We start from the raw sequence: 26,376 nt of genomic DNA on the forward strand, positions 1-26,376 counted from the left end.
TATGAAGGCTAAAGGATTATGTCAGGTATATTTTGGTACTTCTAACACCTCGCACAGTGTGTTGCATAGTACTCAATAATTATTTACTGAGATGAAATACAGGAAGTTCCTCATGGGGAGGTTAATGAACAGAAATGTTTAAGAGCTATGTAACAATATTTGAAAATCCAGCTTTTAAGTCACCATTATTAATGTGATTTAGAGATGAAATCGAACGCTGCAGAATATCTCTTGACCCCTTGTTCTATGCTGTACTTCTTCCACATTACAAAAAATGCAGATTTATTTTTCAGAAGGAATGACTCAAAAGCTGTAGAGGGCAGTGTAAGCCAACTCAAGTGGACTTTCTGGGTCATGAGGTGCTATAATAGTTGCTATTGTGCAAATGTCCAGTTATGTTTTGACACCCAAGTGTCTGACCACTGACATTAGAATTGTCTCAGACTTAAAAATAGAGAAGCATAAATGAAGGGTGTATTAGAATCAAAGAATTATCTAAACCTGCAAAGAAGCTGCAATTAAACATTTTCTACCGTTCTAAACTTTCTCTAGTGGCAAAAAACCAAGACCATTACCTAGGATAATCGAGGCCTAAAAACATTTTTGTCTCAGTGAAGTTGATGATAAAATTTCTTGTAAGGAATTTTCCTTTCTCTTTAGTTGTCTAATTATATAATTTCAATTCAAAATAGTAAAATCCTGAATTGTTCTCCCGTTTCCCTCTCCCCTCACCACTTTATGAAGGCTTATAGACTATTTAGTTATGTATCAAATTTTGAACCAGACTAAATTTAGAAAATATTTAATAATACCAGTTCAGGTTTATTGGACATTCTCTCATTCTGTTGCCAGTATTCGTGGACAGTTTGATTATCCAGGGTTTGCTTGATTACGTCACCTTTGTGGTAAATAAGACGTTTTAGGACTCTTTTTGCACTATTTTGTAGTGAGTGGCATAGGTTTTCATTTAGAAATAAACAAAACAAAACCCCAAACCTACTTGCTCACAACTATTTTAGTTTCTGGAAAAATTGCCACCAGTGTTTCCCACACTGACCATCTGATGGGAATGGATATCTATGTCTGAAAAAGTAGTATACAGGATTATGCTGGTTCTAATACTAATTTTCATTGAAAAACCACAGCATCTACCCATTTCTCTAGGTTTTTGGTTTTGGCTTTAGAAAAATAGCAATTTCCATGGCTGAAAATTTCATAAGTAAAAATCGTATCTTTAGTAATTGCTGACTCAGTACTGGTTATTGTACTAATTCCACTGGGTAATTATGTCTAATTTAAATAATTTTAATAGGCATGTCGTCCTTGAATAGCGTAGACTTTCCAAAGTTTTAATAAAAATGAAAAAGCAAGTTTTCTAAATGTAGATAAATGAAGCATGTATGTGTGGCCGAAATTATAAGAGTGCTGACTTCAAGTCTTTCGTTCACATTTGACAATTTAAAATGTGATGAAAACCAAGGCATATATAGTTCAGAAGACCTAACTGTATATTTTTAGATCCCATCCATGTTCTTTGATTTTCAGAACAACCTATTGGTAGAGTCGGGGTTGCCATTTTTATCTTTGCAGATATGGGGAGACTGAGGCTCAGGTAATACAGGAGGACATGCTAGAGTTGAGCTGGCTGGTAAATCATAAGGCTACAACTAGAACCCAGTCCTGCCTATGCTTGCTGAGCATTAAATGGCTATTTTATGATATTGTTGGCACAAACGTGAGTTCGTTCTTCAACATATTAAGAATCGAAACACTACCTACCTATAGTTTGCTGCATGAATAGCTGACCTTTTTTTTTTTAAAAAATCAGAGATTATGTAGAAATTCTCAATAGCAGTTTATAATTTCAACTTACCTCACCAATTCACTAACTTAGGGGCAGTTTCTAGTTTTCAGTTTTGCTGTAGAGGTTTTTTTTGTTTGTTTGATCTCAGGTGTAGTTAAGCTTGTTTGTATATGTCATTTATCTGAAGGCCAAAATTTAAGGAGATTTGTAGAACTGTGAACAAGGGTATATTAACAGGACAAAACTGTAAGGTAAATAAATTCGCGATGCAAATTTATTTTCTGACATTCAGTATTTAGGTGCTAGTCAACATTTCAAGGATTGATCTGGTTAGTTAGTTTTACCTTATGAATTCCATTAGGGTCTTAGGATTTTGGCGACAAGGGACTGACCAAAGTTTTCTTACGACTTTTTTTTTTTTCGCCCAAAGCTCTTTATAATTATTAAATCCCAAGAAGAAATTTATTTTGTACTGCATCTCTGAAAAGCACATAATATTTTTTGCCATAAATCCCATGAATTAAAAAATACTGAAAAAGATCCCTAACACACCTGTTCCTCTCTAAAGGGAGGGGTGGACCAGTGTGTCGGTGTGAATATGAAGCACACTGGTACCCCTAGCAAGGAAGTAGGTGCATATTTTGGTTTTACACTTATCAAAACAACATTTTCAAAGAGAAAAAATTAGTAGGAATAGAAGGAAGATAAAGATGTTCGGCTTCTGTCTTCACAGGAGAGGGATTTGAGGCTTACGTTAAGTGTGTATGACTGTGGGCAAGTTACTTAGCACTCTTAATCTCAGTTTCCTCATCTTTAAAGGGGGGTAATAATAGTACTTGCCTCATTGTGTATGGAAAGTAATAAAGTAAAACATGTAAATGGCTTCTATGCTTCTTGGCACATGGTATTCTATAGGTAATTGGTAATAATAGCAGTAGCTCTTGTTGTTTCAGTAATCTTAAATGAAAATTATGCCTGAAGTTGAGTGGTCGCAAAAGGAATGGACAGGAAAGATCAAACAAGTGAAGAGTAGATGACTAGACTCCATAAGGGCTTAGCAGCTGGTGTGGTGTGGGTGTTGAAGTTAAAGGGGTACCAAGGTGACCGATGTTTCAAGCATAGGGGTCTAGTAAAGAGACCGTGTTCTCCTTTACCCCAAGAACGTAAGATTTTTAAAGAAGGATCAGTGAGTGAAAGCAGTGGGTATAAAAACAGAGATAACTTTTGTTTCTATTTGACACACTTGTTTTTAATGAATTGATGTTTAACATTCATCATTTTTAAACACTTTTAGGAAAAGTGTATTTTTTTGGTGGTGGGGTCTCCTGCCTAAGTAATTCAAGTTTTCCGAACTAATTTGTTTGGCTAGTGACTGTTCTCCCTAAACATTCGAATGGCAAAATTCCTGCCTTTGCTCCATATAAAAGAATCAGCTCTTCTTTAAGATCAGCAATATCTAGAAGCGTGGCCAGGTACATTCACTGCACTGTAAGAGGGAGACAGGGGGGAGTAGTCAGGAAGCATGTAGGTGGGAAGGGTTTCCTGTTTCCAGGCAACAGCCAGGAGCTACAGAGGGAAAGCAACTTGAATATAAATTCATTCAGGAGAGGACATTTTACCACACTGCCTTCTAGCCGGTGGAGACACCCACTTGATTCTGGAAGAGAGGGTGGAGTTTAAACTTCATTTGTCAGTGGGTAAACTTATTGTAAACCTATTTCACATCAGGTTTTGTGGATACAAAAAAAAAAGAAAAAGAAAAAAGACATCATGTTCTAGTGGGCAGGTTAGAATTTTACAATATTTTGAAAACAGGAGTACCTGCCTGTTTGCGTCCTTTCTCATTTTCTGGGAGCACGGGGCTTTCCGTGGCTTCATTTTCCCTTCCGTCTGCTTAGAGAACAGAGGGGCTCTTGGCCTTAGAGCAGGCTCTTTCCACGCCTGCCTCCATCTGCAGGAAGGAGGGAGAAGCACAGCACACTCGCCTCACAGGGAGCTACTTCCTCCTGTGAAGCCGGCCCAGAGGCGCACTCACCACGAGCAGATGAGAGAAGCCTCCCTGCTCCCTGGGTCGAGGAGAGTGTGCCCTGGTCACCTGCTTGGGGCATTTTTCTTGTTCTGTGCAACGCAGGAAACTGCTGGATTTGGAAAAGTGGAAGAAGGCATCTGTAGGAGGCAGCTGCCTGATGGGGTGGGTTAAACTTGAGGCTTTTGAGATACTTGGAAAGGTGGTTGCTTAAATATTGCTCCCCCCCCCCCACACACACACACAGATTTTGTAACTGATACAGTAACTCTGTGGGCCCGGAAGGACCCTCATGCTTTATACCTCGGCCCCAGAGTGTGTGGGTAGTCTGGGCAGTCGGCAAGTTTATGGACCGGTGAGAAACTGGAGACGGATTACACATGCTAAGAGTTGTCTGTGTAGAATGCATGCATTCTCATTTCTCACTTTCACATTGTGTCCCCTCTAGAGTTGTGGAAGTGAGCTACTTTTAAAATGTACTTTTCATTGTTTTCATTATATGGCTTCTGTTTAAGAGTTTTCTTCAACATCTAAGTCAGGTGATAGGTCTTATAAAGGGGTAAGCACCCTGATGGATCTTGCACTGGGATTTGCCCTGTGCTCAGATGGTAGGAGAAACGCGGGCGCTGTTGCTTGAGGGTTGGCCTGGAAAGGTGAATTTGATCCCTCAGTCGGGAGCTTCCTTGACTAACTTGTCCCAGGGCTTGTAGGTGTCTTACACTCACTAGTTAGTTACAGGGCCACAGAAAGAGCTGCCCAGATGCTTAAGCAAACAGGCAGGATCCAGGCTTTATATTGGATCCCCCTCGCCATGTGTCTGGGGATGAATCACCCCATGAAGGGTCTAATCTGTCTCCGTATTGTCCTGTCTGGAAGGGTCACATTATTTAAGTGTAATTCCTGAGAGCCTGGCAGGTCTTTTCAAACAAATGTTGATGGATGCTCTGCAGTTCCTCCCATCTCAACAGATTTCTTTATGCTGCTTTTTACATAGACACTTAACCTATGTGGAGGGTGCCTCTTTTATGACCAGAGAGAAGAAATTAAAGGAGTTTAATCCTCATGGTTTATATAGTTGGTTCTTTCCCAGTTGGCGCAGCCAGCTTTTAGTTAGATGTCAAGCTGTATCTCTTTTCATCTCTGTCTTCATTCTGTGCTTGTGTTCTCAGAATCCTGTGGGGACATTAAGAAAGTACCTATGGTGGATTGAGTATCTTTTAGTTTTACTATCATTTTCTATAGAATTAATTTTTAAATCTAGTATTGAGAACATGAGTTGGCAAGTTCTTGGGTGTTTTGGTTAATTATATAATATATTTATGGCAGAGGATTTTTTTTCCCTCATGTAACTGGATTGTACTTGAGAAGCTCATTTAAATCAGTGCAACTGATTTGAAAAAGCCAATAATCTTTTATGTAAAATTTGAGTTACTTATGGCGTTATACAGGTAATTAATTGGGTCTAGTTCGTTTTAACCACTTAATATCAATTATGGAGTTTAATTTTCAGATGTAGGAAATGATGAAAGATTAAGGTAATAAAAATAGATTCTATGCATCATGCCTCCTTTCAAATGAAAAAAATAAAGAGTTTAATTTGCCAGGAGTTTATGTTGGCTGTGTCTAATTTTTAAAGACATTGCTTCAGTTTTGCTAGTATTTTAGACAGAAGATAAGTCTTAATTAATTGTGAATTTTTTTCCTTATTATTATTCTCATTATTCCCATCCTGCTATTTCTTTGAATATTCAATATTGTTATCTCATGTGATAATGCATATTAACAATTAACAATAAAACTTCAGTTTTATTTACTGAAGAGTCAAAAGTAAGATTTCCACTTGGGATTCAATTAATATAGGAGCATTGTTTTTTGATGTCAGTCACACTAAACTTTAGTTGATTTCTTAATAATTAAAGTATTTACCAAACATGTGACTGATGTACAGGTATGCTATTAGGAGAAAAATATCGTATGGTTTAAAGCCATTAAGCAGTCAATATTTTTAATAAGAGATACTAAATTTCATGGTTTTTGTCGTTTGTAATTATGCAAATAAAGGGTTAAATATGGAAGACCTAAAGTCTATCTTATATCTGGTCTGAGGCTGACCTTTTTTTATTGTTATTCATAAGTGAATTCTTGAATGAGTTTTGCCTTAAAGAACAATCTATATTTAACTAGGAACAAATTTAAATCAAGCTTCTAATTTTTTATAGAAGCTGCTAGTTTTGCCTTAAAATATCTTTAATCATACTTTCACTTATTGAGCTTTTATAGAGTAATCACACTTAAGATTTTGAAGTGTGGGGTGGATAAAAATAATTTGAGACCTTTCCTCTGCAACCTAGTAAAGAAATAGTCTTTTCCCCATTTCTGTTGAAAATTTTTTTGTTTTTGGTAATACAATCTTTCAGGATTCCCAAACTTGGGAATTCCCCTTTTGTGATCCTTTATTTGTGCCTTGCTTCAACCAAGTCTGAAGTGAATGGACCATATTTTCTTCACTCTTCTATCATGCAGGGCCTAACAGTGCTTTGTACAACTAGACAGGTAATATTTGTGGAATTAAACAGATTTTTAAAAAGTAGCTTTGAGAATGGAATTATATGCCAAATTATAATTAGTGGTTTGCTAATTGGTATCCTCTGTTATGGGCATGAGCTGATGTTGTTCAGTTTTTATACAGTGCATAACCCCTGGCTTTTAATATTCTTGAGTTGGCTGTTTCTTTTACTTTGCTAAGAGGAATTTTAGATAAGAAAACTTATCTGAGTTATACATGAAGAATATAATTTATCAGCAACAGGGCAGAATTTATATAATTTATTAAATCTAATTCTGTCATGTACAATGTTCTCTAAGGAGTAGTTAGTTGTATGATATATTTTAGAAAAGACATGGTATATCATTATGCTATTTAAAAATTTTTAATAGAATTTAGATTCTATCAATTTGTATATCTATAGTGGCATATTTACAATTTTTTTACAATGTTTACTATAGTACAATATGTATATATATGAACACTATATATGTATATATATTTGTATATTAAATCTAACTTTAAAAATATATCTTTTATTTCAAAGATTTAGGCAGAAGCAATAATTTCCTCTTAGTTTGTGAGAGAATCAGATATTTTGGTACACTTTCTATTTAATAAAATATTCACACTACCCTGGTAGAAGTATTTTTTAATTACATTCTATAGGTAGCAAATATTTTACAGAATTGTTGTATGCTTTCAGAAACATTTGGCAACGATTTGTGTAGTTGTTACTTTAAGAAGCGCACATAATGGCGTATGTGAAAACTTTTTTTACACATCCCTCACCCAAGAAGTTTGTACCTTTTGACCACCTTCCCCCATCTGTTTTATATCCCAGTATCCAGACAATGTTTATAAAACTGAGATTTTTTATTTTAACCATTGATTTTTTTTTTTAACAAAAATGTTGAAAGTTACGTTTTTGTGATTGAAAGTGTCAGTCTTCCAGTAAGTATCCATCTTTGAAAACCCAGATGCAAATAATTAATACTAATTTTAGGAAAGCTTCCAGACATAAATTTCAAGTAAGAAGAGTCCCTTCTCCCAGTTTTTTATTTGTTTCCTTGTTTACTTTTAATTTTAGCTGTAAAACAGTTCTTTGCTTACTAGTGTCTTACTAGTATTATTAGTAGTATGTGTTATTGCTTAACTAGTGCTTTTCTTTCTATAAGGTATTGGCATATATATAAGGTAGTACTTCCGGTGCTAATGTTTTGTCTCTGGGTCTACAATATACCAGTTAAAGTATAATAAAGCTTGTGAGTTCAAGTTCTAGAACCTTTTTTAAAAAAAAAATTTAACTTTTTTTAAATTTAAGATTAAATTTTAAGCTTTTCATTGATGATATATTTTCATATTTTCCTGCCTTGCTAAATAGGATTCAACAAACATAATTTTATCTTTGTTGATCATTCAAAATCATTATTGCTGTTAGGATTAATAATATTATGTAAGTATGGGATATGAAGGTATGTTGTTCTCTTTACATGTTCTCCGTTGCTGTTCTTTAGAAAATGATCTGTGCTGTTTTTTTTTTCCTATTTCCTTTTCTTGTCCTGTTCCCCCTTTGACTCCATTCAAGGCTGTTAGTTGCCTAGTTATATGATTTGCTACTAGATGGTGAAGCACATTGCAGCTGTGATCACAATAAAAGCAAGGATCAACCTGTTGTGAAGTTTAAAGGTCCGCCTTAAGTATATGGGACTTGTAAGGTGTTAATAAAAACAAATTCTGGCTATTCGGAAGACTTTTACATTTTTTTGGGCTTACCTTTTGTAGTTTCAATAGTTAAAAATTCTCGAAAACAGACTTTCTGGTTAACTGGGATGTTATTATGTTTAAGTTTCTTGGTATAACTCTTAAACTTCTCCAAGTGCTGGGTAGGACCTCTTAGATCAGCTTATTTTATGAATGAGGAAACGGAGTATAAATGATTTATACTTTACTGCCAGCAGCACAGGATACTAGATTTTTTGAGTAATTAATGCTTCATTTTAAGAACAAATTGAGTCATTAAGAGTGGTTTTAAAATGGTAATTCAGGTTTAAGAAATATTTATTATAATATGTTTATGGTTTTCTTCATTATAGCCTGATTTCTGCTGAGCCTGAGTACGTTAATGATTCTGCAAAACAGTCTTCAGTTTTGATTTCTGGAATTTTTTTTTTTTTTTTGAATATCAGTCATTTCAATCTTCAGGATAACTGTACTTTAAATATTACATAGTATCTCTAATATTAGTGCTTCTGAGCTTCAACTAATTTCGCAGTTGGTTTGTTTTTTAACATCTGAATCAAATTATTGAAATGATACTATTTTTTTCCCTTTAGTTTTACACTTTTAGAATCAAAGTTAATTATCAGTTTAGTTTGTGAAACTCATTCCTCCATCCCTCCTTCCTTCTCGCTCTCTCTCTGCCCTTTCCTTCCTTCCTTCAAATGTTCATGTATAGAGAGCCATGTGCTGGGCTCCGGGGATCACAACCTTACCTTCTAGTGAGGGCAGTTAACATCAAATAATTATGCAATTTATTTTAATTCAAATTATAAATGCTTAACAGCACAAAAGTGGGTAGTAAGAAAATTGTAAGTGGGGCACTGACCAAACCTGCAGGAGCAGGGCAGGCTTCTTTGAAGAAGGGATGTTTCAGTTGAAATCTGAATTAGTAGGCTTTTGGGAGACAAAAATTCAGAGGGTGTAGGAAGAAGGCCTGAAGAGGGCAGATGGAGTGGCATCATCTAGTGCAGGGCCTGGGGACTAGCCAGGAAGTCAGGAGGAAAACCAGAAGTCAAGTCAGGAACTCAAGTGGAGGAAACTATAAGGTGACGTAAACTCACTGAGAGCCATTTTTGAGAAATGGAGGGGTGAGAGCCTACATAGTCGTGGGTTAAGGAGCAAGTAAGAAGGGAGGAAAAGGTCATAGTTGCTGTTGACAAATGTTTTAAGAAGTTTTACTTGGAAAGGGGAAGAGACATCAGATAGTACCTGGAGATGGAATTGGGAGCTCATGTATGCTAAGATTAAGTAGGATATATCTTTATGTCCGAGTTGGAAAAAATAGCTTAACTTCTTAAAGGTCAGTACTATGTAAATGAAAGCTAATACAAATAAAAAAATATTTAAATTGTTACATGTTTTATAATTATGATAGTTATAAGAAGGCTTTCTTTCCATTTATGGGGTTTTTTTAGCTAACTCAGTACAGCAAAAATACAATCCTATGTCTTTTTCTATTCTTTATTTTCTTTGGAAAATGTTTTATCAAAATATGTAATTTTTAGTGATACTAAATTGGCACAAGCCACTTGAAATAATAAAAGAAATATTTCCAAAACAGGAACCTGTATTTTACGTATATATGATTCTCTGGGTAACTAAAAAGTGAACTTTTAATTATGTTATTAAAACACAGTAGGAAGTGTCAAGACAACAAGATATCAGGTTATATTATATTTATTTCACAAAGAAGGTCAGGAATCCCTAAAGTAGGAGGTTCCAGAATATTCAGATTTCAATCTGCAGTTGCTCTTATTTGTTATGGTCACACTTTATAATTTTTGGACGTTTTTATGAAAGAACACTACCAGATCCAGTTTTAGATATATTTTCTGATGTTCTTTCATATAACTTTAATGTTAAACAAATGTTTTCATTTTAAGAAAACCCAATGCAAAATCTGAAGTTAATAACAAATAGAGGATAATTATTTGACCAAGATAATTCATCCACATAGTTCTTTTAAAATAGCAGTAACCTGCTATTTGAAAGAGTCTTTTTATATATTATTAACTATTTGTCAATCAGAGTGCTGTGGCTGATAGAGAAATTTTACATTTTTAGTTTTAAGAATCACTCGCACTTAAATATTAATTAGGAATGAACTTTGATTAAAGTATTCAGCTTGTATATATGTATGCCATTACCACAAATATACATAAATTCATTTCTTTAGAGCTACCCTTACTTCTGCTTTCTAAGATCAAGGTTTCTTAAAATTGAGTCAAGTAATGGACATATTCTCAGGAGTTAGCTAGTTCTTAATGAGAATTAGAAACCAAAGTTTTTGTTTCATTTAGATGATAAATAAAAAAAGAAATAATGTGAGTGACCTGGTTAGTAACCTAATGACTGAGCATTACTATGAGATTTTTGTTCCAAAGTTGCATTTGTGTTGTTGATACTGTTGACAATTAAATGTGTGCCTAAAAGCAAATGTTTAACTTATTAAGACCATGTTTCTTAGCCTAGAGTCCATAGAGTTGTTTGTGGATTTATTTTTGTGTTCAAGGCTAAGTAAGTTTGAGCAAGTGTCCTTGTTTGTGGTCTGTGATTCTGGTGTCCAGTGATAGAAGTAAGTGATTCCACACTGTGGAGGGCTTTGACATTTTATCTTGCTTTGTGTAAAAATACATTGCACCACTACCTCTGAATATTTTGAAAACTTCAATATTTTTAAAGAAAAATGAAAGTTTTGGTAAGCTTTTGAGAATTTAGTCACATATTGGAATGATTTTTGGATCTTGTTGTAATTATAGATAATATGGGCTAAAATTGTTATTCTGACAATTCCTAAAGAATTAGGAATTATGTTATAAAATTTTTCAATTTGCTATATCTACTGTTAGTTTATTAAAATCTGGGACCCTGTCCTGAAGGAGAACCTGTCTGGGGGTCGATGCTTGCGGGAGCCAGACAGGGGGCACGAATATGGGAGATGAGCACTGGGTAAGAGGATAGGAAATATTGAGGGTTGTGCCTTAACTGGGATGCTGCCCTATCTAAAATCACTCAGATTCATTTTCACCTTTGCTGCGCAGGCCAGACCAACATATATTTGCAGCCTGTAGGCTCTTGAGCCTTAGCCTAGTTGGAGGAACAACCTAGTTGGGGGAAGCAAAACGTAGAGATGAAATGCTTTAGTCACAGTTTGCGGCAGTTGTTCGTTCATTTGTTCATTCATTCATTCATTTACTCTTCTGTGCATCCATCTATCATTCCGACCATTCATCCACCCTCTTCATTTATACATGTGTTAATTTACTGATCACTGAAGTACTTATTGTGTGCCAGGCTTTAGACATAAGGTGGAATCCTTGCCTTCAATAATTCAGTTTTACAGCAAATTTTCAGAAAGTCAACCAGAAATAGTACAGAAATTACCTTCTTTTCATAATACATTTCACTGACAAATTATTTTTGCACTTTTTTACTTGTTTATCTTCTGTTCTTCCTATGAAAATAGAACCTTGTCTGTTTTGTTCCCTTTTCTACCCCAGTGCTTACAGCAGTGCCTGGTACACAGTAGGTGTTAAATAAGTAATTATTGAATGATTTGAATGAATGAATGAAGGTTGTGATTATTCAGTAAGACTTTATGGAGGGGAGGGGACATGAGGCAGATATTAAAAGATGGTCAGGCTTTGAGAAAGTAGAGAAAGAAGGAAGTGATTGACGGAGGGAGCTGAATGAAAAACATGGTCACAAAGTAAGAGAAAGGGTGTAGGGTAGGAGATGGCAGGATAGAGAGGAGGAGGATCAATCAGGAGGCCAGCCTGGGTTGAGTAGCCATTTTGTGTTGGAAAGAAGGCAGGCACTGAGGTGGTTGAATGAGATGTCGGTGGCAGGAGAGGAGGGGTGTGGTGTAACATTGCCCTCTGAGAAGCAGTTTGGTTACTAGCATGGAGCCACACATTATAGGTTAAAATCGGAGTTGGCCACCTAGGACCTGGGTCACTGGGTTCAAGGTGCTGAACTTCTCGGTGCCTGAATTTCCCAATTTCGGTAAAACAAAATTTCATTCAGCCATTAAGATTATGTTCATTAATATTTTTAATAACAGGAGGACATGCTTATGCTATTTTCCCTAAAACAAACATCTGAGTAAAAAACAATGGGGCAAAAATTGAACATCTAGCATGATCTAAAGATAGAGTACCTATTTATGTTCCAGGCTTTGGGTTTTAAGAAAAAAAACTGGAAGTCAAAAATGTCAATCGTGATGTGATTATAGGTAATGTTTATTTTAATTTGAAAACCACATGTATAGTTTACTCACGGGTATTCATGAATGTGAGAAATTAAGTCTCCCAAATTAGTTAAGAAATAACATAAGTGGTGTTTACTAAGAACATCTGTGTTTTCAGAGTTAGGAATGAATGTGTTTTCAGAGTTACACACACTTATTTTCACTTCTGCCATTTACCCTGTCCCGTGAAACTTCCATTTGGTCTTTCTGACATAGTCAGTTAGAAGCTTTAACATCATTTTATGTTGTTTCTCCTATTTTTAATGCCAACTTGATTTTAGTAGGGGAAAAAAGGAGGAACCATTTTATTATTTGAGTTTATTAGTTATACTCAATGTGTAAATATCTTTGAACATCTGCTATTTGACCATTACCTTGTGTTTTTATGAACATAGATAAAGAAGTATACTGGTTCCTTACTTCTAAAAGCGTATAAAAGAACCGGGAAACAGAGCCATCAGATAGGAAAAAATAATTAGAGAACAGTTGAAGTCAAAACAGTATGAATCCTGATTCAGAACTATTCTCCAGGTTTCCTGCCTCTTAATCCTGTGGTCTTTCCCTTGCTTACAGAGTGCCTTCTTGATCAAGTTACTTGATAATTGTTTAAAAGCAAAAATATAACAGAGAAATGACCACTGATTCATATACTCCAGCTGCTTCCATCTCATCAGCACCGGTTTAAGTGATTGAATGATTTTGGGCACTGTTTCAAGAAGTTCCGTCAGAGGAAACAGGAAAGCCTAAGTGTTGACTTGGGTTTGTGCAGTGCCACATAGCAGTTCTTCCCCAGAGTTTCAGCAGTGGAATTTTGCTCTCCATTTTCTCTGGGAAGATGTCAGAGAGGGAGGTTGAACCTGATTATTGTTCAAGTACAGGAATATTTCAGAATCTCTCACAGCATGTTTTGATAATGTTGGCCTTCTTAATCAAAGAAAAGACACAAAGATGTATTTAGAGAAAGGGCAAGATCTAGCAAAACAAATTTTATTTTGAAAGTGTGATTTCACAGTTGGCTAGAGATTTTGCATCATGTTCCATGAATTTTGATTAGTTCCTTGATGCCTTTGTTCTAGTGCTTTCCATCATTCTGGGGTCTAATATTGTCCCTTCATCCTTCTTACAGGTCTTAATCCTTCCTTTTTTCCCCCAGGAATATATGATTTCACATGTACAATATAGAGTTTTACCATTTCAAATATGAAGCATTTCCTTAAAATGAACCTTTGAACTGTTCCTTAAAATGAACACCTGAAAATATTTTCATAAATAACCATTCTGTGGGACCAGTAAAGTTGTACCAGATTTAAGATGATTTCATAAATCAAATAATTGTTAAACATGCTTTAAATTATGGTTAAACAGAAAATTATTTGTATATGCATACAGTTTTACTTCAGTTTTCTAAGTCCTTACCTCTCTTATTTTACCCAGTCCCTCTCTTTATTTCTTTCAATCACTTTTAATTGTAAGCTTTATTATCCAGAGCACCTCCTACCTACACAGATGAATCCTTCTCTTTCAGTGAGTGACTACATTGGGTTGCTTGCCTTGCTGTCTCATCTGAGAGCTTATTTATTTATTATTTACTCCATCATCAAAAGCCACACCATTGGGCCTGCTACCAGCACTGGGATTTGGGACAGATAGTAGGAATTAAGCTTTGCAGTGCAAGGTCAGAGTTCCACTCATCAATAACAGCACAGGTTGCGTGTGGTCCCAACAGAAGTCACAGCTTTGCCTCCCTCAGTATTGCCGGAAACTTAGTTATTGACCTTTCATGACCTTGCCTCCTTAACACAACCCGTAATACCTCTAGCTTCCAGGCAATATCCACTCTTGGGAATCGGCCAATTTCCTAAAGGTTAATGCCATTCCAGATAGATTTTTTTCCCATAGTCTGAAGTACAGAATCATAGATTAAGTATAGAATCACATCATTAGCTTTCAAGGTATATAGCCTTTCTCCTTGATGCTTACAAATCCTAAAAGAAGCCTTTATTTCTTTTTAAAACTATAATACCTATTTAAGGAAAAAAAAAGAACTTGGATAACTTTCCAATGCACCCCTAATGTTCTTCATTTTTCATAGGACAGTGAAGAAAGTTATAAAAATAATGAAAGAGTGAAATGGATCAAAACCATGGTTAGAGAATTCACGGGAACAGTGCAAGTCCAATAAAACACTTAAAGAGAGTTGGTTTAAGATGCAGAAATAATCCGTCAGCTGCTCAAAGGGAGTATAAGGGAAAGGGGGCATTTTAGGAACATGATGTAGAATCCCTCCTCCCAATTTTATACTGCATTGATAAATATATTTTTAAACTTTTCAGAAGATGGTAAAAGGATCTGATTTCAAGGAAGAAAACCCAGTTCAAATCTTGTCTTTTCAGCTATTAAGTAGGTGAAATGCTTTGACCTCTCTCAATTTTAGTGTCTTTGTAAAAATGTAAGTTTTCATGAGTAAAAATTTTAGTATATTATAGAACCATACTACATGTCTGTGTAACTAGAAGGGGCTTGCTAAAACTTTTACAAATTAGGACTTTCAAATATAGAACTTCTTAGAGATAGACAGATGTTAGAGTATAATAGAAATAAACCCTTTCTTTGGGAAATTTATCAGATTAAAAAGAACATGCAAATAAATGATATATGCGATCTGATTTGAGAGAATGAATATATTTCTACCAATATGACTTATTTATTTTGTAAGTAACTATAAAATCAGCAAATGTTGCACGTTAGTAATTGTACACAGTTAAAAGGGCAACCCAAATCACAAACTTAATCACATTCTATTTATTTTAAAGGGTATTAATACCTAATTGAAATGTTTCCTTGAGGCAGAGTACTTGACCATAGATAACTGAAATATTCTTAGTAAGGTTTCATTCAGTAAAAGCTTTGAATGTATGTGGTGAGGAGAATAATTTGCTAGTGAATTTATGCTTTTTAGCTTTTATAATCATTATGGTACAAAGAATGTTTCTTTGAATTTTTTTGGCATTGTATATATAACTTGTAGATAGCTATGACCCTGACTTTATAGTAAAGAGATTAACCCCTTCATGGAAGTTCGTAACTCCCCAGTTGATATATCAGACTTTGATATTTTGGAAAACTTTTAAGCCTGTCAGCCTGCACAATGTTATCTACTTACAGTTCCTGTTTTTTGTTTTTTTCTTAATGTTTTGTCTTAAAAAGTGTGTTAAGATCACCAGTAGTTCTCGTAAACAGGATTTTTTAAAATACCTTAAATTGAGTTTTAGTATAATAGCCTTAGCATTGAAGAATGTGGAATCTTAACATCTCTTAGAGTCTAATAATACAAGGAAATCTTGGGGAAATTCGAAACATTTAAAAATAAAGTTTATTTATTTTGCCATGTTTAATAGTATACGTACGTGAAGCTCAGGTTTCATTAACAATTTTCAGGACCCCGGGTATGTTTAGATTTATCAAAATAGTAATCAGATTTGGTAAATTTCAGTAATATTGGTTAATCACTGATGCTGAGTCTCCCTCCCCCATGACATACCTTAAGGGCCAACAATTTTGTTAAATTGTGCAATATAGTGTATATGGAAAAGTGCTCTTTTTTTTTTTTAAGATTAAGGTAAAAAGTTCACTTGACACTATCTTTTTCAGAGACCTCTGTACGGAAAAAAATAGAAGTATGATATTTTGGGGATTTTTAAATTGTCTCTGACTATATTTAATTTTATATTTTAATTTTACATCATAATTTTACATTTCTAAAAAGCAAATTATCAGATCTTAGAGGCTCACTGGTGTTTTGCTAAATCTTTTAACACCCTTGCTGGTAGTTCAAGGATAGTCTGCATTTGGCCTGTGGCAGTTCTAATAGCAGTAGTCAATTAATCAACCAATATAAAAGTGTTTATCTTATACTGACCTTGTGCTGAGCACTTTGCTGGATACTATGGGATAAAAAAAGGCCCCTTGAACTAGTCAATAAATTTTAAGTGATCATGACCCTAAGTCATATTTTTTGTCTGAAAACTGAGTACTTGGCATATATTCAGCAAAGAGGGTGCTGAAACATCATCCTAAGGGTGTTTGCTTTTTATTTCCCCAACCAGTTGCCAGAGAAGTAATCACTAATCCACTAAACCCTAATCACTTTTGGTGATTGAAGATTATCACTCTTTAAAAAGATAGGCTTCTAGAGAAAGCTCAGTGGCAAAGGGAACCTTGAAGGAGCCAGAAAACAGGCTCAAAAACTTTCCACTAATCTTTTTAACATTTATTGAGTGCAGCTCAGTGTACTAGGTACTGGGGTTGTGAAGATGAACAAAACGTACATTCTCTCTGTTCTGCGGGATCTTACAAGGTAATGGAGAAACCGGATCTGTAGTCACAAATGAGAGCCCTCAGAGCTCCAATAAGTGGCTTATGCAGCACATTTGGGTGTATATAGGATGTATCCTAATTTGGCCTGAAGGAAATGGGCAAACTGGTTTGCACCAATCCCTTTAAGTGAAGAAAACAGGCTTTAGATTTTGACAGAAGCCACAGAGGAAAATAGAAAATAGTGTGGGTTAAAAACCGAAAACACAGTTGCCCAAAGGAACTCTGAAATAACATGGCATAAGCATGTGCTTTAAGATTTGCCAAAGGAATTGAATTGCAGTTCAGTAGTTGAGAGGGACATTTATTGGGTTCTGATACTTTGAATCAAATGTTTTTCATTGTGCCTGTATCAGGTAAACAATGAAAGTTTGATTAAAATGATCACATTTTCTTCCAGGGTCAGATAATTATTAAGTAGACAGGGAGTAGACCACATTTTAAATCACAGGCCACTTTTTGCCATTTTTTCTTTTTAGTATTCCTAAAGGCACCTGGTAAAATTTTATAAATATAAGATTGTTTTTCTTAGGCTGTTTCTGTTCTTCCCCCCCGCCCCTATCTAATAGCTGATATTTTTTCATGTTCTCAGTTTCAGGCCTCCGTTTAGTTTCTCTATGCTGCTGCACATTATTCTCTTCCAGGGACCAGCTTCCTTCGTGACTTCTTCCCGGAAGCCCTTCCTCCTGTCAGTCTCAGTCAAATTCCCAGCTCTTTCTGTCTCATCACTGGGGTGCTTCGTAGTCCTTAGGGCCTCTGGGTTAAGCGTAGAGAAGGTAGATGATGGAGAAGGGGACAGTGATGATGGCGATGCCGCAAATGAGGGGAGTGCTATCATTACAATCATTCCCGGAGAGGCGGCAGTTCAGAGTGAACCCTGGGGTCCGGCTGCTTCGGCTCAGGGCCAGCTCTTTCCCTTCGTAGCTCTGTGACCCTAGGCAGATGGCCTCACTTCTCTTGGACAAAGTCTTTCCTCATCGATAAAACAGGAATGGTAAGAATGGTATCTTATGCCATAAGATTATTGGGAGAGACAGATGAGTTAAGACATGACTTATAATAAGAGCTCAGAAGTGTCAATTATTCTTTAGTAAACTCAAGTTTGTCACTGATGCAGTGCTAAGGACATTATCTCTTTTAATCCCCATAACAATTTTACAGATGCTGTTACTACCTTTCACAGATGAGGAAATTGAGGCCTAGAAAGTTAAATAACTTGCCCAGGGTCACGTGGTCTGGATTCAGACTCAGACCCATGTGATTCTGGAAGGCCTGCTCCTTACACTTAAACATGACGCCTTGTGGCAGTCACAGAACAGAGCAGCAGTGCTCCCATAGTTCACTGCGGTTTCTGTGGATTATACCAGCCATTGCAGTGGCCCGAGCGAGCACATGTGCTAGGGGACTTTGCTGGACCATCCACCTGCAGGATTGAGTTCTAGTTCGGGCTTTCCTTGCCTACCTTTTGATCTTGAGCAAGTCACTTGAATAGTTTTGAGGCTCAGATTCATAATCAGTAACCTGGAAATAACAGGAGAGTTGCTTAAAGGATCGAGTGAGACTGTAATACTAGTAACCACATAATAATTCATGGAAGAGAATAAAGTGCCTAGCTTACCATATGGACATTTTAAGTAGAACAGGTAAGGTCAGTTAACTTTTTAAAACCTTATCTCCCTTTTGAGGGTATTTGAATTTCATTTGTTGCTTTCAAAAGTGGAAGGTTTATTTTGTGCTTCTGGGAATTAATCTATGGCTCTTAGGGCACTAGATGCAACTAGATTGGCCTGGCAACTGAAGCTTTGGACTACCAAACACCATAATAAGTAAAAAAATTCAGTGAGTAGATAATTAATAGAAGTCTGTAGCTGAGTGTTGGTTGGGAGGGGAATGGATTTGATACTAAAGTGAATGAGAATCACATCTGAAAAATATCTTAGGCGTCTTCTTTCTATGCATCTTTTGTTACAGCAGATTGAAGTTTCGGATAAAACATATAGAGTTATATCTTTCTGTACATAATTCATCCATCTAGCAGTATCGGTGATCTAGAACCCATTTAACCTCTGGAGATAAATGTCACAAACTTGATGTATTTCATAGAAGACAGCATCCTTATTTAAGTCATTTTTATGAGACTTAAACAAATAGATCTAGTTAGCTGATTTCCATACCTATAGCAATTAGAACAGTGAGGGGAGCTTCTTGTAGACACTCAGTGGTGAGAAGTGATAGGAGGAGCCTGACCGAAAGGGGGGAACCCCCCCTCCCAGAACATAATGTTTTCTTGGTATGGAATCTTTAAGTATAACACGTTCACTTCTGTGAACTCATCTCAGTTTTGTGAGATAGTTTAAGAAGGTGAGATTCACTTCTTTTTATAGGAAAGAAAGTTGGAGCTGAGGGAGTTTTCAGTACCAGCGCAGGGGCTGGCAGCTTTTGATGGACGGGTCGGGAATTGAACCCCCATCTGCCACTTGCTGGCAGAAATGCAGAGAGCCAAACAGGAGGAGCATCATCAGTTTTGGGGGGCATTATGTGAATGCTCAGCAGGATTGGTGTTAGTAATAATTGTCTGGGAAACACTAATATAATAAAAGGTTAACTCGGTGGTGTGGTGTAAGAAGGTGGGAGTTTCCCATTTGAAGAAGATTTTCATTTATAATAGTTTAAAATTAGGAGACAGAACCATTGTGGTACTTAAAGACTAATACCAGAGCTAACTGGAAACCTAACGCTCTAAGTGGCTCATTTCCTTAGGTTCTAGATTGCTGTTCTTATTTAAAACTCTAGTGACACTTGAAAGATGCTTTGGAATGGAAGAAGGGTGAACCAGTGTAGTGGTATTTAAACATTTGTGCTGTAATCAAAGAATTTTGGAAACTATGGATTCCTTCACTGACATTTAAAATTTTTGTCATAAGTTTAAATCATTTGTGTGGTATAATTGTCAGTGATAGTAAATGTTGACATTTCTTAATAAAGTTGTCATATCCTTCTGAAATATTTGCATCAAATACCACAGGTGTATGATACCTATCACTATCCATTTACAAACTACTCTTTTAACAGTCAGAAGTTGTAGTGTTTTCTCCTTGAAATCTTTATTATTACACTTTCTCCACTAAATTTTATCTTTATGTATTATTATGTTTAAAAATCTATTTTTGATTACCTTATCATACTTCTGCTGATAAAATTTAATTTACTGTGACAAGACTAAGTGATTTTTTAAAAAAAGTTGTTACAGTGATTATTAGTACACAGTTGATCATAATGTGTGAATATAAACTTTGATAAATAATATTAGAGAAAAATACAATTTTATTGGAAATTTATCTCTTAATGCATTATTGGTGCTTCTATTCTAACTAGTTCATGTATCATGAATAACGGATATTATTCGTTACAAAAAGTTCAGCATATTTTTTATTTGTTAAGTACATGTGTTGTGAAATTTTGTTTACATAAATGAAGGGGATCAGAGTATTAATATAGCAGTGTCACTCAATTCTTTGAACTCCTCGGTTACCTTCAAAATCAGTGATCTATCATTTAAAATTATTTTTAATGATTTATCCGCTGACAACCAAATTAGGTTCTTTTTCGCTATTTCAAGCAAAGAATTGGCAAAGCCACCTGAGTTGCAAAAGAAGAGTGATTAGGACCATATGCTTTTACACCACCAATATTTCCCGTGTGTCCTGCCCAGAGGTTCTCAACTACCCCGAGCAGTGCCCCAGAGTGAGTGGTGTTGGGCGAGCTGTGTGCCTTGCTTTTGTGAAGTGGGAGAAGGGGGGCTGGAAAAGGGGAGAGGAGAAGGGTAAACCTGCTGGGCAGGGGCGTTCTCAGGCAGGTGAGTTCTAGGGAAGGATGTTTAGGAACAGTATCTGGAAATTGATTGACCATCTGTGTACCTGCGTACTCTTCAGACCCTGTGGAATGTCTTCTGTACTGCCAGGAGTTTGCCTACCCGAATTTAAAGACTGTGGTGGGCTCTTAATTAAAAAAATAAACTTTTTTTAATCCGTGATGCGTGTGAGTGTGTGTGTGTGTGTGTGTGTGTGTGTGTGTGTGTGTCCTTCCTTTAAAGGTAGAACACTGCTGACTAAGGTAAATAGTTGTCTAGGATAATGTCGTAGGTCTTAATTGCTCTCAAGCATCTGTTTATAAATTGTCCTTTCCTGAGCATGAATCTTCATGATCTTAATTCTCTGTAAATTCTGCAGATCATGATTAACACTTGAACTGCCTGAAACTTTTTTCCCTATCTATCTTTGGTAGTCCTACTCACATATACTAGTATAGTACTTTGGTAAAACATATCTTAAATAGCTCAGTAAAAGGAATTTCACTTGCCATTCTGAGTAAACAACAATTAGCCATGGGGCAGATTATGTGTTTTTGCTCCTGGTTTATTTCTTTTGGGTTTCAGTTCATAAAATTACAACAATACAAGAGATCTCAGGCATAATTTATATTAACTCTATACAGAAAATGAAAGCAGAGATTCAGCCAGTTGTCCAAGGTCACAGAGTTGGTGCTAAAATAGTAGAACCTGGGTCTCCTAACTCCCATTATTACAGCCTTTGCTACATCATGCCTTCCGCTGCCTTTCCCTAAATTGCATTCCTCACCTCAGTCCTATTTTTAATATTATTTCTTCTGGAGACTGACTAGCTTTTGTCGACTCAGCATTATTTTTCAAATAGAGAAGCATTTGCTTTTTCATTGAAGACTTTTCTCAAAACAAAAATACTCCTTATCCCCTGGCAAATAGTTTTTGCCTCACTGTAGGACACCGCTGAGCAGGTCTGGGGCCCCGTGGCCCCAGGGCAGTGGCTCTGGGGGCGGGGGGATGTTAACAGGTCAGAGTGGAGGTGGATTGGCAGAGCGGGGGTTGGTGGGAGGTGGGAAGCTTACATCATTTCCCTGCAACTGGTCTCTGGCGAGGTTGTAAGGCCTCACTTTCCCCTGGGTAATAGTTTACCAGATTGACAGAGATTCGTAAAAGAAAGAAAAGGTAACGCAGGACGTATGCTCACCCCGTTCATAAATCTGTGCTCTAAGATGAAACTGTCAATAAGTAAGTGGAAGCAGCCAGGACTGTCTGTGCTTCGCTCTCCCCCAGCTCAGTTCCTTTCTGCTCCGCCCCATCCCTGCTCTGCTGCTCACATCAGCTTCCTGCTTCTCTTGAAAGCTGTTCTCCTATAATGCTGGTCTGCTTTCACTGAAAGCATTATATTCATAGGTCTGAGTCAGGTTTTGTGGAAGTATTGTTGGTTTGGTTTTCTTTGGGGGGATGGAGGAGGGGTGAGAATTTAGGAAAAAAAGAAGGGAGCAGGCTGAAAAAGCAAAATCATCATGAATTTTGTTGTCACATCGTGCCGGTGTTATAACCAGCTCTGTAGACTGCCGCACTGAAAACATTTCTGTGAGAGGTATGTGCTTGAAAAATGGAAAGGTGACTGTTGGTTGTGGAGCAAACTGTCCTCCCAGCAGCTGCTCAGATGGCTATAAGGTTGAAATTCTTCCTAGTGTTTTGATGTGACAAGGGCAATCGTTACTTGAAACGTGGTACAGTTAACCAGCTATTGGTAAAATGTTAACTGTGTACTTAGTCCCCACATCAAGACTCCTGAAATGCTCGTTCAGGCTGAATACGTCTAGTCAAATCCACGGTGTTATTCCATGCTCTTTTGGTGGTGGTTGTCTGTAAACAAGATGATGATTTTTAATACCTCTCTCATTATTTATGAACCACATGACAAAGATTAATGAGAGAGACTTCTAGTAGCCTAGAAGAAGCTTCAGATTCATTAGGAGCTTTTGCAATGACAGCAGTGGCAGAAGTAAAAAGAAATGGTTGGTAAGTTACTGTAACCTAAAAGTGAAAGTTTTAAAGTTTAGAGTGTGTGTTAGAGCTAAGTGGAAAAATCTGGAGGGGCCACCAAAAGTTAGACTCCTAACCCCACCCACTAGAGTGGATGCCTGACCTATATCATGACCAGAAGGCTTTTGAACACATATGAATGTATCTTTTCAGTAGATTAGGGAATATATATAAACATTTCTATTCAGTGGTCAGAAGAATAGGATTAAGAGTAACATTATAACCAACACTAAAGGAGATGTGGAGAACTCTATGTTGTTTACAAAATATTCAGACTGTTCTGTTATAAACAGTATTAGAAAATATTTAAAGTAGGAAAATATAACAGATAATTTTATCATATATGTTGGATAAGCTAGTACAGCAGAGACCAGACTACAAAGTAGTTTCTGCTTCATTTTAAGAATTATTTTATCATTGAAGAAACTTGAGAATTCTTGAATGTTAGCATGTTTTAAATTTATTTTACAAAACTTTGGAATTAAATTCTTTAAATTTGTCAACATGTAGATGTGCCACTGCTGTTGCCCTTTTCCACAAAGATAGCAGTGCTTACATCATTGTCGAAAGCTCTTACTTAGGAACAGAATAAGCTGGCAATGAAAAGTCAAACTGAATTCTTCCCTATAAGAGTTGGTTTCATGTAAACTTCGTTTCTTCTCAGATATGTGCAGAGAGAGAGAGAGCTAACCTTCATGATCATAGAGGATAAAGTTGTTAATAAGTTAAAAATATAAAAGGTTCTAGAACAGAAAAGATCTGGGAAGTTAACGTCACGCAGACTTTGGAGAAGGAACTGCCGATACACCACACAGACAGGTGGCCACCCTGAATGTATTTACCTTGGTCATTCTCAAGTGTAATCACACATTAGAAACCCCTGGAGAGCTCTTAATACTTAGCATAGCCCAGGCCCTCCCCCAGAGATTCTAATTTAATTGGTTGGGGGTGGAGCCCCGGCATTGCTAGACTATTCTCAGGCCTTTGTAAGTGTAGCCAGAGTTGATAATAGTTGTACATCCACGTTGGTGAAACAGCTCATTCTGCTCTGGGTACTGTTGGGATCAACACCAGATCTGCTTTAGTATGTGTCCTCGTACTTCTCAACTTTGTCACTTGCAGCTCATCACATATTTAATATTTCTCCCCCAAGATTTAGCTTTTCCAGGCTCAATAGTCCTCGTTCCTTCAGTCTTCGGGACTTGTTTTCTAGGTCCTTTCCCAATCTGGTCCCTCCCTGTCGTGGAATTGCCCTTGTTTGTCAGTATCACTCTTTTTTAATATATACAAATTTTATTGAGCTAACTGGAGATTCATGTGTAATTGTAAGAAGTAGTTCAGAGAGATCCTTGTATACTTTTCCTGGTTTCACGTAATGTCAGAAGCTTGTAAAACGATAATATAATATCCCAGCCAGGATATTGACATGGATACAATCCACTGATCTTATTCAGATTTCTCCAGTTTTTCTTGGACTCATTTGTGTGTGTGTTTGCATGTGTGTATGTATGGGTGTACTACAATCTTTACAATTTTATCACTCTTCAATAGGGTGCCCTTGGGACTGAGCCCATCATTCTAGATGTGCGGTGCCCAGCACAGGATGCAAAGAATACAATAAAGCTGCAACTCCCTTGTTCTGGACACTACACTTCTGTTATTGGTGGCAAAGATTACGTTAGCTTTCTTGGCAGTCATGTCACACTGTTGACTCATGGTGAGTTTGAAGTCGGCTCGAGCTCTTAGTTCTTCACATGAATTGTGCTTAAGTCGGGCCTCTCCGGCTTCATGTTGGTAGATTTTTTTCTTCAACTGTGGTTCCAGGTTTACATTTATACTTGTGAAATCTAAAAGGAAAAAATCCAATGAATCAGTTATTCCACACAAGGAGAGGGATGTAACCAAACTGAATGCATATAAGCAGTTTATTGTGGTTTAGACCATTCATTTGAATCCACAGTTCAGTTTAATCTTGTTAATTCAGTCTGTTTTGCAGTGTTCTTTCTGATTCATTACTCAACGCTTGTTGTTTGAAGAACCCATTTGACTATGCAGCCTGTGTTAATATTTGTATTCAATATGTATGGGAGGAAAAATAATTTTTCTTCAACCTCTCTAAATTATTCTGGCTGGTCTAATAGTGAAATTGACATGCGACAGATTAACAGGAGAAAATAACCAGGTTTATGACTTATGTACATATGGGGGCTCCAGGAGGATGTGCACCTAGGGACAAATTGGGCAGTTGAGGCTTCTATGCCATTTTGGATTAAAGAAAGGGAGGTCGTGTCCTAGGGTGTTAAAGAACGGGAGTAGAGGGGAGTCTAACAGACTGCTAGCATCTTCCCTGTCTGATATATTTAGTTTGTGTTATGCTAAGTTACTAGATAGCTCCCTTCCTTTAAGCAGGTTTTTCTATCTAAATTTCTTGAGGCAGATAAGGAGGAGATAAAGACTCTTTTTGTCTTTTGTTTCTTAAAAATAATCAGCTTAAAGTAATCAGTATTTCCAAAAGGTCTATTTTGGTGTGGCACCCCCTGCTCCCCCACAAATACCTGATCTAATTAATGCCTTTCCAAAAGCAAAATACATTATATCCATGGCATTCTTCTGAACTATTTGTGTAATCTTTATTTTAAAGGGAAATGTGTTGACTTAGTCATGGCATTCTTGTTTCATGACAGAAATAGAAGAAACTATTTTGTAGATAAACAGGTGACTTGTCTAAGATCATGCAGTTCACTGCTGTGAAGGCTGGAACCCACACCCAGCTCTGCTGGCACCCCCTCCTGTGCTCTGTGGATCCAACCACACGAGCTGATGCCATTGGTCACTTAGGATAAGATTTCAAAGAAAACTGAAAGGAAATAAAGCCTCCGTGGATGCTTCGCTGTCTCTTTTGGGATATTTAATCCCTTAACATATAGCCCAATAAACTTTTGATTTGTTACTCATTTAGTGTTCTGCCCAGAGCAATAACAGGGGAGTAAAATGACTCGCCGTCATTCCTAAATTAACTGCAGAGAATAATATTCTTAGGAGTTTGCTCATCCTAGGAGTTTGTCCCTTGGAAAGTTATTCCTCCCACTCTCCCCTCCACGCAACAGTTGATGGTAGAGTAATATCGCTTTGCCGGGACTGCATCACAGCATAGGCAACTTCTGTATATTAATGGTGATGCATGCGTGGCCAGTCTTGTCATTTTGCAGATGAAGAGCCTGAGGTACAGGCAGGAAAGGCTTGCTGTATCCGTAGTGCTTAGCAGTGCATGTAATATGTAAGCATACTTAGCACATGGTAGAGATACTTAGTAAACACCTGGATATTACACAGCTGTCTTCAGTATTGTTTTCTTCTCCACGTAGGAATTGGATTGTACCTTTCTTTCCCCCCAGCTTTGCCTTTGGGCACTCATTTCCTTAAGAGTGTTGAAATGGAACAGATTTTTCAAGAATACTTCCTACTTTAGAAAATCTCCGGTGATACAGCAAAAACTTAGATAACCAGGTTTATAGGAAGATAAGCTCCTTTCCTCCCCTTTCAAAAATTGATTTTAAACAATTGAGTTAAAAAAAAAAGGAAGAAAGAAAAGCATCATGAAGAAATGAATAGTGTAGGGCCCATCTGTATACATCTCGCCCAACGTCCACAGCTTCCTTGTGGTCCAATGAAAACGGATGCTCACAGCAAGGCTGACCTTAAC

General features: G+C 36.7%; 1 protein-coding gene across 17 annotated transcripts in view; it reads left to right on the forward strand.

Annotated features, from left to right (window-relative positions):
* Positions 1 to 26,376, forward strand: part of BBX (BBX high mobility group box domain containing) — a 246,690-nt gene that overhangs the window by 44,849 nt on the left and 175,465 nt on the right. Inside the window, exon 1 of one of the 17 annotated variants that reach the window (XM_033128810.1) lies at positions 21,783 to 21,803. The exons of 15 other annotated variants lie outside the window; for them this stretch is intronic. The gene's annotated coding sequence lies outside the window, so the exon portion shown is untranslated. Of the gene's footprint in view, positions 1 to 21,782; positions 21,804 to 22,202; positions 22,222 to 26,376 lie in introns of those variants that run through there. One more of the 17 variants, XM_033128826.1, reaches the window with a different exon arrangement.

Source organism: Rhinolophus ferrumequinum, chromosome 2, assembly GCF_004115265.2.
Source record: "Rhinolophus ferrumequinum isolate MPI-CBG mRhiFer1 chromosome 2, mRhiFer1_v1.p, whole genome shotgun sequence".
NCBI lineage: Eukaryota > Metazoa > Chordata > Mammalia > Chiroptera > Rhinolophidae > Rhinolophus > Rhinolophus ferrumequinum.